The following is a 16,940-nucleotide window of genomic DNA, read 5'->3' on the forward strand; positions in this document are numbered from 1 at the left end:
GTTGACTCCAGTACGGGGATGGTTCCTACAGACCCAGTATCTAGGACTGCCTCTGTGGACCTAGGTTTCAGTATAGTTCCTACATCCCTAGTGCCCAGGCCAGGCTTTGTGGCCCTAGTGCCCAAGCCAGCTTCTGAAGACCTTAGTTCTAGGCCAGATCTCACACACCCAGCCTCCAGGCCATTCCACAGGTTTTGGCCAGCCCCTGTGGCTACAGGCACCAGTCTAGCACCTATGGTCTCAGGCTCTAAACTGGACCCGTCCCACCCCAGCCCTAAGCCAGCTTCAGGTTGCAGGCTGATTTTCGTGACCCAGGATCAATAAACTCAGGGCTCAGCTGTGCTCTAGCAGACCCAGGGTACAGGCCGAATTCACCTGACCATGATGCCAGGCTGACCATCATGGACCAAGACTCTATGACCATCTCTGAAGACTCAGGCTCCAGGTTAGCCCCCGTCTACCAAGATCCCAGGCCCATTTTCCCAGATTCAGGCTACAATCCAGCACCAGTACCAGGACAGTCCCCATGGACTCAGTTTTCAGGCTCTTCCCAGCAGACTCAGACACTAGGCTCATTCTAAAACCCAGCCAGCCCCTGCAGACACAGGCTCAGTGCCCACCTGAGAGCCATGTTAGCCCTTGTGGAGCCAGGATTCAGTCCAGCACCTATTGGTACAGGATCCTTGTAGCCCTTATAGACATAAACTTTGTGTTCATCCCCACATATCCAATGAAAAGATCCACTCCAGTGGATCCAGGCTTCAGGCCCAACTGTACAGACCCAGGAACCAGGCCATCTGCTGACACAGGCACAAAGCCATGTGGCCACTCTAGGTTAGTAGAGGGTTGCTCGATTAATAGAACTTTAAGCTTTGAGGCAAAGGCCTCTCAGGTTATGTAGATTATTAATATTACTGCTACTGGGGAAATGAAGGAGCCTATGGATGATATAATATTTCATGTGGTATAAGCATCGGGGTAATCAGAATAGCATCGAGGTATTCCGGATAAGCCGAGAAAGTGCTGTGGAAGGAAAGTTAAATTTACACCTACAAATGTAATGGTGAAGTGGGCTTTGGCGCAAGCTTGATTTAGTGTGTAGCCTGAAAATAGGGGAAATCAGTGGATGAACCCTCCTATGATAGCAAATACAGCTCCTATTGACAAGACGTAGTGGAAGTGGGCTACAACATAGTATGTGTCGTGTAGTACAATATCTAGTGATGAGTTTCCTAATACAATACCAGTTAAGCCTCCCATGGTAAAGAGAAAAATAAAACCTAAGGCTCAAAGTATTGCAGGGATCACTTGATATTGCCTCCGTGGAGTGTGGCAAGTCAGCTAAAGACTTTTACACCAGTGGGAATTGCAATAATTATAGTGGCGGAGGTGAAGTAGGCCCGTGTATCTACGTCTATGCCTACTGTAAATATGTGATGGGCTCACACAATAAAGCCTAAGAACCCAATTGATATTATAGCTCAAACTATACCTATATACCCAAATGGTTCTTTTTTTCCGGAATAGTATGTCACAATATGAGAAATTATTCCAAACCCAGGTAAGATAAGAATATAAACTTCAGGGTGACCAAAAAATCAAAATAAGTGTTGGTATAAGATGGGATCTCCTCCTCCGACAGGATCAAAGAAAGTAGTGTTAAGATTATGGTCTATTAGTAGCATTGTGATGCCGGCAGCTAATATTGGTAGAGAAAGGAGTAGTAGGACTGCTGTGATGAAGACTGATCAAATAAATAGGGGAGTTTGATATTGAGATATTGCAGGGGGGTTTATATTAATAATAGTCGTGATGAAATTGATGGCCCCCAAAATAGAGGAAATGCCTGCTAGGTGGAGTGAGAAGATAGTTAGGTCAACAGAGGCTCCTGAGTGAGAGAAGTTTCCTGTTAAAGGAGGGTAAACTGTTCAGCCTGTTCCAGCACCAGCTTTTACTATGGCGGATGCGAGTAGAATTAGAAGGGATGGAGGAAGAAGTCAGAAGCTTATATTATTCAAGCGGGGAAATGCTATATCGGGAGCGCCGATTATTAGGGGTACTAATCAGTTCCTGAAGCCTCCAATTATGATGGATTTAACTATAAAGAAAATTAGAACAAACGCATGAGCTGTAACAACGTTATAAATGTGGTCATTGCCTAATAGATAGCTGGGTTGACCTAGTTCAGCTCGAATAAGAAGGCTTAGGGCTATGCCTATGATTCCAGCTCATGTGCCGAATAGTAGGTATAGAGTTCCAATATCTTTGTGGTTTGTCTAGAATAACCAACGGTTAACGAGCATGGGTGGGAAAAAGAGAGGAAAGGTAAAATGGCTGAGTAAGCATTAGGCTGTAAATCTAAGGACAGAGGTCAAGCCCTCTTTTTGCCAGCCCCGAGGTGATTTTCATGTTGAACTGCAAATTCAAAAGAGCAGCTTTAACTTCTGCCAGGGCTTCTCCCGCCGTTTCTCCCTGTGGCGGGAGAAGTAGATTGAAGCCAGTTGATTAGGGTATTTAGCTGTGAACTAAATTTTTGTGGGTTTGAGTCCCATTGATCTAGTAAGGGCTTAGCTTAATTAAAGTAATTGACTTGCATTCAGTTGATGCAGAATAGAATTTTTCAGTCCTTATATATTTCAGACATTAAGTATGGTTTAACTTACTAAGAGCTTTGAAGGCTCTTGTTCTTATTTAACCTAAATTTCTAGGGAATAGTTAGGGCTAGTGGGGAGATTGGTAGGAGGAAGGTGGTGAGAATAATGAGCGGGGGGATTAGGAGTGTAGGTTTTGTGTTTTTGAATTGTCATATTATTTTTGTATTATTAGATGTGGGAAATATTGTTCTGGAGGTGGTGTAGATTAGGCGTACATAGAAATATAGGTTGAGTAGGGTTATAATAACTATGATGATAGGGATGATGAAGTTGTTGTTTTTTGTAAGTTCTCGGATGGTAATTCATTTGGGTAGGAAGCCGGTTAATGGGGGTAAGCCTCCCATGGATAGGAGGGTAGATGATGTTAGTGGTATTAATCAAGTTAATTTGTTTCAGGCGCGAGATAGTATGAGGGTTGTGGTATTTCAGTTTAGGTTTAGGGCTAAGAATATAGTGGTTGTTAGAATAATATATACAGTTAGATAGAAGATTGTGATATCTGGGTTGTACACTAATGTTATTATTATTCAGCCTATGTGTGATTGAAGAGTATGCCAGAATTTTACATAGTTGTGTTTGGTTGAGGCCTCCTCAGCTGCCTACTATAATAGATAAGGTTGAGAGGGTTAGGAGAACATATAGATTAATTGATGGGTGGATTTGATTTATGATTGAGATAGGAGCTAGTTTTTGTCATGTGAGGAGAAGTAGGCCAGAAATTAAGGGTGTTCCTTGGGTGACTTCTGGAACTCAAAAGTGGAAGGGGGCTATTCCTAGTTTTATAATGAGGGCTATTGTTATAATTAGAGATGAGAGTTGACTGGTGTTGCTTATTATGGTTCAATGTCCGGAGAGTAGGTTATTGGAAATGATTGCTATTATAAGAATTATAGATGCGGTGGATTGTATGAGGAAATATTTAGTAGCAGCTTCTGCTGCTGGAAGTCCTGCCTGAGGACTTCCACAAAAAGTTTACCTACAGACCACAATAGACACCCTACCAAAAGTTATTGGATGACTGGGAAAGCGTTTTTGCAGAAAAGCCAGTATGCAAGGACTAGAATAAGTTTCTTGTTTTCAAATGTGCAGACGTGAAGGCACTGCCTAAAATCAAGATCAAGAACAATCAGGGAAAAATGATACTACCAAAGGGAAAAAAATCTTAACCAATAGCTTACCCTAAAGATACAAGGTTTATAAACTGTCTGTCAATGAATTTAAAATAATTGTCTTTAAAAGGTCAGTGAGCTACAAGAGAACACAGATAGATGACTAAAAGAATCAGAAAATAATACATGAACATAACTTAGAAGGAAATTATTGTGAAGCCTGAAGTATTGCATGTAGTCTACACAAACAGAGGAGTAAGCCTGGAGTGAGTAAAGTCAGGAGGCACAGCTGGGCTTAGATCATTTAGTAGGTAGGTCCAATTTAATGAGCTGAGGTTTTAGGAATAGTTAATTCCTTTTTATCTTGGTGCTCTCCCATCAGTTCATGTTTTCAAATATTTATTGCCCAAATCTATCTCCACAGCACTGAACTCTCATCTAAGCTCCAGATATTAATATTGTGTTGTGTCTTTGACATCTACTCTTGGATATGTCAGAGGCATTTCACTCTTAACGCCTTTAAAACCAGAGTCATAAAATTTAATTGTGCCCCTCTTCCTGTGTTCCTGAATCTGACAATGGTGTCATTACCCATTTGACTACCCAAGCTAGTATCCTATGGATACTCCTCAGCTTCTTTATCTCTTATATATTGTGTTTTTAAAAAACTATGAAACATATTCTACATGCAAAAGCAGTTCGTGGCACCCTATATTTCATATAATAAATATCCATGTATCTCCTTTGCAACTTAAGAAATTGCACACTACAAATTATTAGAGGCATACAGAGTGTTCATCCTTCATCTTATCTCCCTTTCTCATTCTCATGGACAACCGCTAAGTCTGAATTTGTTTTAAAATTATCATTGTCTTACACTTATTTAGTGACATATACATATGTAGTAAAAGTATAAATAGTACACTGTTTCATTTTGCTTGTTTTGATTTTACATCAACACATCCAGCTGAATGTGTTCTGTGATTTGCACTACTTTTTTGAGGTTCATTCTAGTAGATGAAATTCTCCATCTACTTTTACAGTTAGAGAGAATTCACTGAAGAAATCAAATGCTTATGCACATTCCAGGGTTTTCTACTAAAACTGGACAGTTTTGCTATGAATATATTATAATAGATACTGCCATATTATTTTTAAAAATTGTTGTACCACCTTGCACTTCCACCAGTGAGAAATGAGAGTTCTCATTATACCACGTCTTCATCAAAGCTGGGTATTATCCATATTTTAACATTTGTCAATCGTGTGGGTGACAAAGGACATCTTATAGAAGGTTTCAACAGTAGTTTCCTAATTACTCATGGGATTGAGTAATTAGTAATTTCATGCTTCAGGCTCTAAAATTGTTGTTTATGTCTTTTGCTCATTTTTCTTTTTCTTTCTTTTTTCTTGTTTTTTTTTGTTGTTGTTGTTGTTGTTGTTTTTTTGTGACGGAGTCTCCTATGTCACCCACAATACAGTGGTATGATGTTGGCCCACAGCAACCTTGATCTCCCAGGTTCAAGCAATTCTCCTACCTCAGCCTCCTGAGTAGCTAAGACTACAGGCACACACCACCACACCTGGCTAATTTTTGTATTTTTTTTTTAGTAGAGACAGGGTTTCACCATATTGGACACGCTGGTCTGGAACTTCTGACCTCCTGATTCGCCAGCCTCTGCCACCCAAAGTGTTTTGTTCATTTTTCTACTGAACTGTTATTCTTTTTAGTATTGATTGTACAAGTATTTTAATACTGTAGACATAAATTCCTTATTCATCACATGTATTAAACATGTATGCTAAGTTTCTTCTTGATTTTTCATTCTCTGTTGTCATACAGGAGACGTTAATTTTCATGTTGTCAAGTTTATTAACCTTTTTATGTCATTAGAACATCTTTCATAGGATATATTGTTTCTTTTTCTAAAAATTGTAAAGGTTTGCTCTTACCATTCAAGTTCATAATCTGGAATAATTTTTTGTATATAGCTTGAAGTAGGTATCACTTTTTATTTTTTGCATATGGATAACAAACTGCTCCAGCGGTGCTGACTGAATTGTTCATTTTTTCTCCACTGATCTGTACTGCCAGTTTTGCCACATAAGATTGTTATGGGTTGAACTGTGTCCCCTCATAATTCATGTTACAGTCCTAAACCCTAGTACCTCAAAATGTGACCTTATTTGGACATACAGTTCTTGTTGATACACTTAGTTAAAGTTAGTAGTAGTATAGGCCCCTAATCCAATATTCCTGATATCCTTAGATAAGCTTAGGAGTTTATAGCTTTCTGTTTTCTGTAACTAGTAACTTCAAGTATTCTGTTTTTATCTAAGCAGCACAGGAAAGGTCATGAGATGCCTGAGCAGGCCTGGACTGCAGCTATCTAGGTGCCATAGCGAAGGTTATGAGATAAGCCCTTGTAAGGCACTAGAGTAAGCCTAGATAACAGCCATCTGGGCCGCATAACAAGAGTCACATGTAATCCTGAGTTATGCACCTGTCACAATTTGATTGACTGCCTTTCTTCTGCCTCTGTATCCTTGCTTTCATGCTACTACGCTTCACACTGCTGTAAGCTTGTTTCAAGGTAGCCCACCTTAGAACTGTGTATAAAAGTCAGGTGCTGTCTTTGTTCTGGGACCAGTGTTTGGCTGTTAATCTTCTGGGTCTGAATGCACTCAATAAAATCCTCCTGTTTTACCCTGTTGAAATGGAACAGGAAAACAACTACCCAAAATGAGCAGATGTAACAATTTCTGAGGTTCATACGGGACTAGGAATAGTTTCAGTTCCCCAAATCCGACTAGAAAACTTCGTAATTCATGAAGTGTCAGGGAGAGTACTCAGAAAGTATAGCTTCCATAGTGGGACAAAATTAACCCTAATTCTGGTCCTACCTAACAAATAAATGCAAGCTTTGAAAGTACAAAATTGTTCCCATGTAAAATAACATCGGACTAGAAGAAAGCTCAAGAATAAGCAGATACCTTGAAGGATTCCAGGCCAGTGTCTCAAGGAAGGGCAGCAAGGCAAAGCTAGTTGGGTTTCAAGATTTAAGGAGAAAAAGCTGAAAGACCAAGGTGACAAGAGATCACAGGCAACAGACCTGGCGGGAGACCTGCAGTGAGAGAGAACTCAGGATATATGGGGAAGGTTCCCCTAAAGTATTCAACTGTGTACTGATCAGAGCAGTGGCTGAGAAAACTTCCCAACGCCAGGAAACAACCATCCTAAAACTATTATATTGTAACTATCCTCCAGCCCTCTCCCTGTATCCCTTTTAAGGATCCCTGTTTCCTCATTTCTAAATTAAGGAGTTTGGCTCAGATCAAACTTTCATTGTTCCTGTGAATTGGTTCCTATGAGCTTTTTAAAAAGGACTCCAGATCCTACCCTCATAGACTCTGATTCAGTATGTCCGGGTGTGGCTATGAAATCTGCACTTTTATCTGCCTCGCCCTACAACCCCCACCTCAAATGCGCACCACGTTGTTTAAACAACTGTCTATGTCACCCCCGCATGACCTAAATTCTTTCCTAATGCCCCAGAACCTACAAAGGTAACCTGTGTTTGCAGCTCTGCTTGCTTACAGAAACAAAAGCTGGATGTCAGCAACCACCGCGCTACAAGATGGGAAACGAAGTCAGAATTGCTACCCTAACCTGAATCCTTGCTAATTACCATACCTAAATCTCTGGCCCCCCCGGGGGAAAATGCACCTTGCTAGGCACATGTAATGCTGAGGGGCAACAGAAAGTATAAGACTGCCACAGTCAACTCTTCCTGGAAAGCCCCACCTCTTTCCAGGAACCCTTGCCTTCAGTCTCCACCTACAAGCCCTAAAAGACCTTGAAAAAGCACCACCTCACTACACTCCACACATCTTGAGCAGGAACTTCCCTTCTCCATTCCTTGATCAGTGAATAAAGTTTCTGTTCTGCTTAATTGAACCTCTCATGCTAAGTGTGTGAAGGCACCGGGCAGGGAAAGGACCCACTAGTGTCCAGCGACTCTCTTGAGATTCAGGAACACCCAGACAATCTCCAAGTATCTTTTCAGGAGTAAAACTCTTGGCCTTTGACGCTGAGGGGCGGGAAGGGAATTACCACAACCGGCGCGGGGCCCAGCTCTCCATCCAAAACCTCCTTGACTTTGGGCTGAGATCCTTCTGCATACTGGCTTTGCCAGCCATCCCGCTAAGAACTCCAGGTCCAACCCAGGACCAGAAAAAACACTCACAGAACCAGAGAGTCTGTCCACACAGTGCACGTGCCGGTGCCCGCAGCTCTGGATTCGCAGGTGCTGCGAAGACTGCTCTCTTGTAGCTCTTCAGCTGAACTTTTCTCGCCTGGAAGATCAAGTCCCTGAGAGGGAAGATCCTGGGAATTGACCTTCTCGCTGGCCAACAGACAAAGAGTCTCTGGAGGCTGTTTTCTCTCATTTGATGAAAATGACTCATCTCTCATCTACTTTGGAAGCCAATTAACATCTCTGGAGACAGTGATTGCAGGGATGCTAAGGTGTAAGAGCGCACACCTGTGCCTTGCTCAGGTGGGTCGGGAGGCCGTGTGGAGTCTGCGCACCCACCGGCCCACCCTCCCTATTTGTCCGGATGGTCCATCCGGGTCCTAGCGTTTCCCGGCGACCCCCACCCCACCCGCCCACATGCACCACTTAGTCCATGGCCAGCTCCCGCGTCCCAGGATAAACTAAGCAATCAATGCCCTGCTGCTTTCGGGTCGTCAGCGTCCCCTGTCTCCGAATGGAGGCCAAGGAGGAACTGTGCACAGCTGTGGGGGTGGGAGGCGCCTGGTGGTTTCGCGCTTTCCACGCCTTTTGATTGCGCAGGAGTAGCGCGCTGGCGGGAGCTGCAGGGCAAATAGCCCGCCCCGGTGCTTTGGTGTGTGGCACTTGCTGCCATTCTGCCGCTGTAGGGTGAGCGGCGGTGGCGGCACGAGCATCCAGGCAGCATCCAGGCGGCATCCGGCGGCAGCAGCGGAGACAGCTCCACCCTGATGACGCAGAAGCCCAGCCTCCAGCCCGACTGCCAGTCCCAGAGCAGGCTGCACCCCGGTCAGCGTGAGCTCTAGAGGGAGTCGGCCTGCTCCACAAATGATCCAACTTCGCGGAGGGCCTCGCGAACACAGACAACGCCAACCTGGACAAGAAAGCGGCCAGCACTGCTTAGGCGGCTTCCCACGACGCGCTTTGCTGAGTGCGGAAGTTTACCCTTCAGATGAAGATGCCAGAGTTGGGCATCCCCAAAGTGAGGATCAAAGAAATGCTTTGCATGGGGCTTGAGAAAACATCTTACTGTTGAAGAACAGAACGTCTTACTATCTCAGAACCTGAATAGAAGGAGATGCCTTCAGTATTGGGTGTTTGAAAAGTTGGTCAAAGAAGGGGAAAAGATGGTTGATTAAGGCGGGATGGTGACAATTATTTTATAACTTATAGAGCGACAGATGTTTATGTAAAAGTTGATAGTTTGGGTGGAATAATCATGAGCATGTTTCTGAACTTAATGTAAAATATCCAGAGACCCCTAAAATCACTGCTTAAATTACACGGGCCTTGTGGTGTTTGGAAAGAGAACACTTCGGAAGTATAATTGTAAAAATAATTTTATACAGAAAAAGAGAAGAGAAAACTTAACGACAGGTTTCTCAAATTGCTGTTATTCTTGAATCATCTGAAAGCAGTACACGTGACTGGCAGCAATATATATCAGAGAGTAAATCATTGCACAAAGAGACTTAATTTTCTTTTCATTGCAGAATCTGGAGGAAAAAAAGCTATGAAAAGCAAGAGGTGGTAGAGAAGGCTGTTGTCGAAATTGCCTGACGTCACTGGAGATAATTTACCCTGGAAAAAAGCACTTCTTAGGGAGAAGCATCTGCACATTCCATTAGCATAAAGCACCTGGTCGGCCATATGAAGAAGTCTGGATTTTGGTTTAAATGTGAAATTTATTCAAATGGAGGATTTGAAGCAAGGGAGAAGTTATACCCTGACATATTTTAAAAAATCACTCTGGCAGCTGTGCAGGGGACAAACTCTGGGAGGACAAGAGTAGATGTGGAAGGGAGAAGGCGACTAAGAGTCTGTCCCAGGATTGCAAAGATTTCAGAGCCCTACCTCAGGTGGTAATGGTGGAGGTGTTAGAAATGGCTGGATTCCACGTATATTTTGAAAGGCCAGCACATGGAATTTGCTTATGGATATTCTATAAATAAGAGAAAAAGAGGGCTCAGTGATGATTCCTAGGCTTTTGACTTGAGCAACTAGAAAGATAAAATCTCCATTAACTGATATGGGGAAGACTGAGGAAGGAGATGCTGTGTATGCCAGGATTGGGGTGTGTGTGTGTGTAATTCAACTTTTGACATGTTGACTTGGAGATGCTAATCCACGCCAACTAAAAAATAAGGAGGGAAGTGGACATTCAACACATGAGGGTGAATGGCCAGGGAGCCTTAAGAAGGGGCCAGGGGCTGAATCTGGGAGAGAAGAACATAGATCAAAATAAAAGACACACGGAGGGAGAAAGAGAGGGAAGCTAGGACTTATGATGGTAACAATGTTAGCCATTAACTGAGAATTTTTTTTTTTTTTGAGACAGAGTCTTGCTCTATTACCCAGGCTGGAGTGCAGGAGGACGATCTTCCACCTCCTGGGTTCAAGCAATTCTCATGCCTCAACCTCCTGAGCAGCTAGTATTACAGGTGCCTGCCACTACGCCCGACTAATTTTTGTATTGTTAGTAGGGATGGGTCTAGGGTCGAAATCCTGACTTCAGGTGCTCTGCTCGCCTCAGCCTCCCAAAGTGGTGGGATTACAGATGTGAGCCACCATGCCAGGCCTGAGAAATTGCTGAGAACAGCTCGGACGTGGAGACCCTAACCCAGCAGTGCTAGAGGAATTAAAGACACACACACACAAATATAGCGTGTAGGGTGGGAAATCAGGGGTCCCACAGCCTTCAGAGCTGAGAGCCTCGAACAGAGATTTACCCACATATTTAATGACAGCAAGCCAGTGATAAGCATTGTCTCTATAGATTATAGATTAACTAAAAGTATTCCTTATGGGAAACAAAGGAATGGGCCAAAACAAAGGGATGGGCTCTGGCTAGTTATCTGCAGCAGGAACATGTCCTTAAGCACAGATGGCTTATGCTATTGCTTGTGGCTTAGGAATGCCTTTAAGCAGTTTTCCGCCCTGGGTGGGCCCGGTGTTCCTTGCCCTCATTCCAGTAAACCCTCAACCTTCAGCATGGGTGTCATGGCCATCACGAACATGTCACAGTGCTGCAGAGATTTTGTTTATGGCCAGTTTGGGGGCCAGTTTATGGCCAGATTTGGGGGCCTGTCCCCAACAAGAAACGTAATTAAAGTACAGAGAAAATTAAAAGGGAGAAGAAAGTTCATGGAGAGATTTACAGCAAATGATAAATACAAAAGTCTGCCTTGTTTCCCAGACCCCTTGTCTCTTAGGTGGCCTGTATGTTACCGCCCAGTGAACCACTCTTGTCCCTTTGTAATGGCGCTCCAAGCAGCACTGCCACAAACCCAATTCCAGAGCTTCCCTGCCCCTTGAGCCTAGGAATAGCCATGCTTCTAATTCCTCTTTATTCACTCATCACTGGAGTAGCAACTGAACCACAGATTGGAATAAGTAACATGATGTCATTTTTGGTAGCAATCTTCCATTTCTTCCTTATGTATAAAAGAGACCCTCACAGAGAAACTAACTGCCTAGAGCTATGGGTTCAGAGAGTAGAGCTCCAGCTTTGCTTTTCTCTTTGCAGCTGTGCTCTGAGAGATTTGATGCAATCCCACTACAGTTTGACATGAGTGACAGAGTAGGGATGCTCAGGGAATCTGTTGAGCCACCAAGGAAGCCTCACGTCCAGCTAATACTTATATGGGGCCGTGGACGTTGTCTCACATCCCTGGGGACAGAGTGTTTGCCCTGAAAAGGAACATCCCTTTGGCACAGGGCATCTTGTTGGCTGGATGTTATTATAAATGTGACAAGAAGACTTTTGGCCAAGTAACTGGTGGTTTTGACATTTTGTGTTTCTCAAATCCATAAAGAAGAAAAGATCTCTTACATGGTCAGGAGAGGTGGGAATGGATCAAGCACTAAGGTCAGGTCTGGTGAAGTTAGGGAATAAGGCCAGCATTTATGGAAAGTGATTTCTCCATGAACCCCTAAAAGATGCTCCTGAACTCTAACGGTAGGCTGATGTCTGTATTTAGAGTTGCAAACAACATATTCTGGGAATACAGAGGGAGGCACCATGGCCTCTAACTTGAGAGCATATCACAGAGAAAGACTTATATTTGGACTTGATGAATGAGAGATGAGTAGGAGTTTGATAGGAGAGAAGAAGAGAACCATCTGGATGTACAATGGCAGAAGTGGCAGGAAGGGCTAAGGAGAATTGGCTTCTGGGGATGGGTTCGAGATAAGGGACTGGGCACCACATTCTGGAGCTTGCAATGGGGTATGTAAAAGCTTAGACGGGATGCTCTTTTTCTCTCCTCCCATGGGTTCATAGTGGGCTCACCTCACTCACTCTTGCTACCAAGCTGCCCTGATTTTACAGAGAGCTGGAGTGGGGTCTCTAACCCTCCAGCAACTGCTTAGGAGCCAGCCTTGAAGCCCTGGCAGCCAATACTTTCCATATAGACCCTGTTGTCCATCCTATCTTAGGAGGACAACGCACTCTTGAGGAAGGTAACATCCACCTTCAGACTCCAGAGGCTCCAAGGAGCCTCTCTCTGTCTTCAAGAAAAGAAATATTCACTGAACTGCGGGTGCAGGTGGACATGGTTTGGGACCAATGTGTGGCTGGATGGCTTCATTTCCATCCTCATACAGTGGTACTGAGAGATGAATGGGGTAGGGCGATCAAGATTCAGTTCAACCTCATACTTCCAGTCGGGCGGTCCTTGGTAGTTGACTCATTTTGATCCATTTGATATTCGCAGCCACCCGCTGGGGTAGGTGTGGCTGTTGCTCCTATTTCACAGATTAGGACAGGATAGTTTGCTAGAGGTCAGAGGACCAGTTGGGGGAGGGAATGGTTGTCAGTTAGAATTTTAACCTTAGAGTCTCACGTTTTCTTAGGATGTTGCAGGGAGACATTGGGTGAATTCCTTTTCCTCTTGGGGGAGGGGTCTTCATTCCCTACTTGTAAGTTAAAGAGTTCTGCCAGTTTGTGATTCTCTGTACTTTAACATTCAAACGTATCACTCGGATAGGTTTTTTAAAATGGGGATTCTGGGTACCCCCAATATATTTAAGTTCTCCAGGGTGGGGTTGAGATTCAGCTTCGCTGAGCTCCATCTATAGAGATTCTGTTTTGATGCCGTTGGTTGGACTGTGGCTGGGTAATTTGCATTTCTCAGAAGTGAGGCCAGTAGGCTGGTCAACCGCCCTGCCTGCCTCTCTGTGACCCTTTCCGGGCGTCCGCGCTGCTTCTGTACTTGCATCTTGTGGAAATGAGATTGGCACAGGCAGCCCCCTTTTAGCATCGCCCCGGGCACGCTAGCCAAGCCCTTAAAAACTGTGCCCAGCCCTAGGTTTGCAGGTACTGAGGGCAGGCGAAGGCGCTTTTATGCGTTTGGTATATTCCCGAGTCCGGCCAGCAGATGGCGAGAGAGAACCAGCCTACCAGAATAGAGGGGTGGATGGGTGTGTGTGGGTGTGTGTGTGTGTTGAGGCAGATGGGAGCCTTTGGAGATTGCCTGTTTAAATATTTTTGTTATCCATGGGGTGTGTGTGTGTGTGTTGGCTGGGGCAGATGGGAGCCTTTGGAGATTGCCTGTTTAAATATTTTTGTTATCCATAGGGATGACCCTGAACACCATTACAAAAATTTAGAAATTTCACCCTTGGGCACACAGGTTACCCTTGTCGTGGTGGCATGGCAAGGCTTGATTTGCAAGAGTTTCTTTTGGACTGTCCCCAATTTTTCCCTTTAAAAACAGGAGGTCCTTCACATTGACGAAGGAAGGAGGAAATTATCCCTTCTAACCTACTTTCTCATCTTCATTCCAAGATCTCTAGAAAGGCACAGTACGTTTGGTTTTGAAATCTGTGGAACTTTAGTGCTGTCTATTCTCCCAAGTGGATGCCTTTAGTGAAGGTAAAAGGAAAGACTGTTTGCTGCGTCAAGGGAAGTTTCATATTGCAAATCCCAAGACTCAGATGTTATTTCAGAGGAGTTGGTGTTCATAGTAAAGTAGAACCGGCCCAGGTTCATCTGCCTACAAGGGCAACCGTTTGAGGCAAATATGAGGGAACTGGCAGAATAGGAGGGGTGGTATCTTCCTGGGAGAAAGTCAAAAGAATTTTAGATGGAGAGGGGATCAAGGTGTGAACCAAACACATGTCTTTTAAGTTCCTGTAGGAAATGTTGGAAAGGACCTTAGGAGAAACGATAAATATGTCATAGCAGGAAAACCATGAGAAGTCTTTGATAGAAACTATTGAAAACAACAAAAAGAACAACAACAAACACACAAAAACACCTTTAAGTTTGAAAATGACAGAAGTTAAGAAGTGGAAAGTTGCCTGGGACATGCTTTTACTGCGGCCTCTCTGATAAACCATTCCCGACTCCATCTTCTTATCCTTGCTTGTCCTAAGCCATGGTAGCCACCGTGGCACTCATCAGGCTAAAGTGGTCATTTTCGGCACTTGTGCTAGAGATAGCAGTGACGCAGAATCATTGGGTAAATACCAGGTTTTTTGTCTCACAATACGGAAATTGAAGATGTAGACACAAAAGGAGTGGGTTTAAGAGTGGAAGGTTAGGCCGGGCGCGGTGGCTCAAGCCTGTAATCCTAGCACTTTGGGAGGCCGAGACGGGCGGATCACGAGGTCAGGAGATCGAGACCATCCTGGCTAACACGGTGAAACCCCGTCTCTACTAAAAATACAAAAACTAGCCGGGAGAGGTGGCGGGCGCCTGTAGTCCCAGCTACTCGGGAGGCTGAGGCAGGAGAATGGTGTAAACCCGGGAGGCGGAGCTTGCAGTGAGCTGAGATCCGGCCACTGCACTCCAGTCCGGGCGACAGAGTGAGACTCCGCCTCAAAAAAAAAAAAAAAAAAAAGAGTGGAAGGTTAATAGGCAAAAGAAAGCAGAGGGAGTTCCCTGTGCATTGGAAGGATGCCTGAGCGGGTTTCTAAGTTTTGGGTGAGTTATGGTAGGTTTTATAGATGAGCTTGATGAGGCAGTGTCTGATTTACATAGGGCTCAGAGGATTGGTTGGACCAGGTGTGCCATTTATGTGATGCATGAAGAGGCTGGCCATCCCACCCTAATCTTTTATTATGCAGATGGGGTCTCTACCTGGCCAGCGCCATGTCGCCTGAACACTTGAAGACAAAGAAATGGGAAGAGGCGGCAAGGCACGGTAGCTCACTCATGTAATGACAGCACTTTCGGAGGGCGATAAGGGTGGATCACGAGGTCAGGAGTTCAAGACCAGCTTGGCCAAGATGGTGAAACTTCGTCTCCACTAAAAAAAATACAAAAAAAAAAAAAAAAAAATTAACTGGGCCTGTTGGTGGGCACCTGAAATCCCAGTTACTCAGGAGGCTGAGGCAGAGAGTTGCTTGAACCTGGGAGGGAGAGGTTGCAGTGAGCCGACATCGCACCACTCCACTCCAGCATGGGCAACAGAGCGAGACACTGTCTTATAAAAAAAAAAAAAAAAAAAAAAGGAAGAGGAAGCCTCAATGTTGAATATGCCTGACTTCCAAGTATTCCTTTTCTATTGGCATAGGTGCTGGCATTCAACTGTGCCCTGTGCAAGCTTTTAGCTTGCTTATCTATGCATGCAGCTTGATTTTTCAGGCTGATTGTTGTTAGAAAAAAAAGAAAGAAAATTAGATGGGGGCTGCTTTTATATTAAAAGGAAAACCTTACCGAGGACTCCCTTACCCACACTAACTGCTAAATAATTTATGTTTTTAGCTCCTGTATCAGCAGTGCTTGCCCCTGATAGATGATGATCGTGGGGGACAAGGAGCCTCTAGAGTTAGAGACAAGTTGCCTGCACTCACTGGATGGAGTTTTTCCCTCCCCAGCACCCCCTGCTGGTCAGTTTGACAAACAGATGAACAGAAGTTCTCAAATACACAATAAGCAGATAAGCCCAGTATCACCAAAATATGAAGTTGTAATGGCATTTTGTCAAATTGTCTTTGTTATCTGCATCATCTGTTGCTTTCTGAGGGAAGTATTTTGAGTTCTCCTACTGAGACTGTGGATTTGCCTATTTCTTTTTGTATGTCTGTCTGCTTTTGCTATATGTATTTTGTAGTTGTGTGTGAGAAAGAGTCATGACCTATCTTGTGGGAGAATTCTGTATTTAGCAGATTTTCATCTTAAGTTATATTTTGCCTAGTATTGATGTTATTACTTTGCTTTTTCAGTTTCAAATTCATTTAATATATCTTTTTCCTTTCTTTTAACCCTTGTGTTTTTTATTTCAGATGCGCTTTCTTATGTACTGACAGTGAGCCCCAAATTCATATGTTGAAGTCGCAACTCCCAAAGTATTTGGAGGTGGGCCTTTCAGAAGTAATTGAGTTTAGATGATGTCATGAGGGTGGAGCCCCAATGATGAAATTAAGTCCTTCTAAGGAAAGGAAGAGAGTCTGAGTCCTGCTCTACACCATGTGAGGGCACAGAGAGATAGCAGCCATCAACAAGCTGAGAGAAGAGGACTGAGAATGAAACCTACCTCACCAGAACCTTGCCATATCCCTTCCCAGTTTCCAAAAGAGTGAGAAATCAATTTCTGTTGTGTAAGCCACTCAGTCTATGAAATTTTGTTATGGCAGCCAGAGCAGATTAATACATGCTTCTTGGACTTTATTTTTAATTCAATATGAAAAACATATGTTTTAATAAAAAAATTACCCCATTCATTTGTATTGTGTTTACTGATAATTTTGAACTTATTTGTGCCACATTTAAGAAATCCTCCTTCTTCTTTCCCATGCTTTCTTGTTTTTTTAATCCAAGTGCAGGTTAAGGTTTAGGAATCCCTATCTTAACAGGGCCATGATGGGCTAGATATAAGGGAAGCTGGCTTGCATTCAGGGAAGGGCACTTTGCAATCCTCACCTTAGTGGTCACTTCT

Source organism: Rhinopithecus bieti, unplaced genomic scaffold, assembly GCF_001698545.2.
Source record: "Rhinopithecus bieti isolate Rb0 unplaced genomic scaffold, ASM169854v2 scaffold_19722, whole genome shotgun sequence".
Lineage (NCBI taxonomy): Eukaryota > Metazoa > Chordata > Mammalia > Primates > Cercopithecidae > Rhinopithecus > Rhinopithecus bieti.